At 38.7% G+C, this 2,792-nt stretch overlaps 1 non-coding gene across 1 annotated transcript; it reads right to left on the bottom strand.

Moving 5' to 3' along the window:
• Positions 1-736: 736 nt before the first annotated feature.
• Trnah-gug (transfer RNA histidin (anticodon GUG)) lies at positions 737-808 on the bottom strand. Its single transcript has one exon. It is a non-coding gene; the product is annotated as a tRNA-His (tRNA).
• Between the last annotated feature and the right edge of the window lie 1,984 nt (positions 809-2,792).

Raw genomic sequence — 2,792 nt, 5'->3', positions numbered from 1 at the left:
TGATGTATTTATCCTTGTATAATTTTATAGATATGCAGTGAGATGTACTAAAACATCAGAGATATGTAATTAAATACACTGAAATATAAATTGTGTAAGGAAATTCATCAGTTTGTAAACGTCTTAAGTGTATGAATTTAACTTAAAAAAGTACGTGTACATATATAACTTCAATTGATGAAGGAAGTTGCACGGTAAACTTGCTGAAAGCCTAATAAAAAAAAAACTAGAAAAAGTATAGGAATTGAGCCATGGACTCATATTTGGGACGATGATGGTTCAAATCCCTGTCTGGCCTTCCAGAACTAGATTTTCTGTGATATGCCCGAGTTGCTGAAGCGAAATTTTGGAATGATTGCTTCGAAAGGGTGGGAGTTATTTACTTCCCTATCCTTCCCCAATCCATCACCGAAGGGACATTACGCCTAATCTTCCTTCCTTTTACCATGAAGTAACAGCGAGTAGATTTTCACAAAATTAAGATGAGAGTGCTTCACCAATAAGGATAAAGGTCCTCAATAGCAACTTGTAAACCCTGAAAATGGATCTTTAAACTATTTATAATTAAATAAACAAAACGAAATGCATATAGTTGATGGACTGTCACTCATAAAATCAGTTTCTTTGGGCAAAGTGAAAACGTTACGGATTCGTTAAAAAAAATATTGGCAGGCGTTCGTTATCTTTCAGAAAATTCATAAACTTCCTCAACTACAGCAGAAAAAATTTGTCGATTTGCCGTGACCAGGATTCGAACCTGGGTTCTTGCGGCCACAACGCAATGTCCTAACCACTAGACTATCACGGCTGACGGCCTGCGCTACCGCTAGTAACTGGCTTGCTTTCCCTGGCTGGTGGCCGCAGGCTGCTTTTGCGGGTCTCGCAGAGCAGCGTCAGTCACTTCGGCTGGCTCGTGGCATCCGCCTGAGGTACAAAATCCTTTACGATTACTTATACCTCAGTACAGATTTGTTTCCCTAAACTGCAAAGCTTGGAATCTTGGGTTCTAGCAGCATGTTAGCATACGTCCATAACTCTACAAAGAAGAGTCAAGTTGCACTATGAAAAACACTTTTGTTTGTTTGCTGCAACCAGTATAAGAAGTATTTCAGCATCCTACAAAATATACCTACTTGCTCGAGTTATGGGAAAGCATATCCTCTATAGGCGTTATGAAACATCACAACACATATTCGTCACTAAGGTGGAAAAGTATACATACAATGGTAACTTCCTTCCGCTCCCAGCGTGCCCCACGAGAAGTGTACAATAATTGCTAATTTTCCACCGGCAATGGATGTTCCCTCGACTACGAACATTTTATTTGAGTATTTACGACAGCCTAAGACGCAAAAATAGAACAGCTGAAGTTTATTAAACTTCATCCAGACACCATTAAACTCAATAACGCTTCATGAATATTACACAGATGTATTTTTGATATGAAGTCTATATCAGAAATGAGCAAAGAACGGCAACAGGATGGCACACAAGCCACAATTAATCAACCTCAACAAATATGTGTTTACAAATATATGTTTGCATGCCTTTTTTCTATTTTTGACTGGTACTATCCTGTAACAACGTATACACGCCCTGTATACGATCTTGTATTGTTTAGGGGTATACATAGTATTACCAACGTGAATTACGTGCCTGGATATACTGACGAACAATGAAGTGTGGAACACAGAAGATATTTATTTTAAATTTGTGGATAAATGGTTTTATTCTGCAACACAAGATTTCAGGCTATGATGTCACTCTGATATACGACTGCTTCATTTGCGTTATTATGAGCTATTCCTTTCCTTGGTACAACCCTGAAGATGGCAGGTAATCCTGAGAAACTATGCTCAAGAGTGTGTAAAAGTACAAAGATATACTCGTATGTCAATAGTGCAATCACTGCGTCCAGGTCCGTACCGCGGAAGGTCAAAAACCGGCCCGCCAAAACTATTCTGAAAGTATAAATTATGTACTCAGATTATTTTAAAAAAATCTTTTTCTGTACATGACAATTCGTTTGAGTACAACCCTTATAATTTTTTCTAGTAGCGTGCAGTTAAATTCTGAATAATTAGAATGCTTAATGGTTAGTTATAAGTAAATTAAATACATAGTTGCTACGGTTTGGAGCGCAGGAGAGTGCGTCGAAGAGCGGGACGAAAAGGAGCAAACTGTCCAGCCGGCGCAGCATGGTTCTATTGATCCACGTAAAAGCTCTGTACACACGAATGCAACGCAAGAATTTTATTTAATGAACAAGCAAATTTTATAAATCGATTTCAGACTCTGGCAACCTCTGAAATCTCTATTACCTCGGAGAAGGCTTATTCAATTAAAAACCTTGTTTTGTGCTTGAAACTCGAACGATAGCTTAAGCCTGGTCCACACGCACTGTTTTGTCGTCAGTCTTGCATGATCATGCCAGAAAATGTACCACTGGAGCCCCTAAACACACAAAATTGGCATCATCAGCCATGGAATGGCGTCATGAATTTACCAGTCGATTTGTTTCAGCAGGAAGGAAAGTCTTCGAAAGGCTGTTGAGAAATTGGAAGCCATTTGCTCTGATGATGAATTTGATGCTTACGCGAAGTATATAGCGCAAAGATTACGTAATCTTAAAGTGAACGAACATGTATTTGTGCGAAAGCTCATTAATGACATTTTTGAAGCCGAACTGGAAGCATTAACAAGTCTTTGCAGTTGTTAACTGTGGACGTTCTTCCGGAGGACGGAGTTTAATGCAGTAGAGTTTTACTTATAATTATCAGTCTTACGGCTTT

This window comes from Schistocerca cancellata, chromosome 2, assembly GCF_023864275.1.
Source record: "Schistocerca cancellata isolate TAMUIC-IGC-003103 chromosome 2, iqSchCanc2.1, whole genome shotgun sequence".
Lineage (NCBI taxonomy): Eukaryota > Metazoa > Arthropoda > Insecta > Orthoptera > Acrididae > Schistocerca > Schistocerca cancellata.
This window is presented reverse-complemented; position numbering and strand designations above follow the sequence as displayed.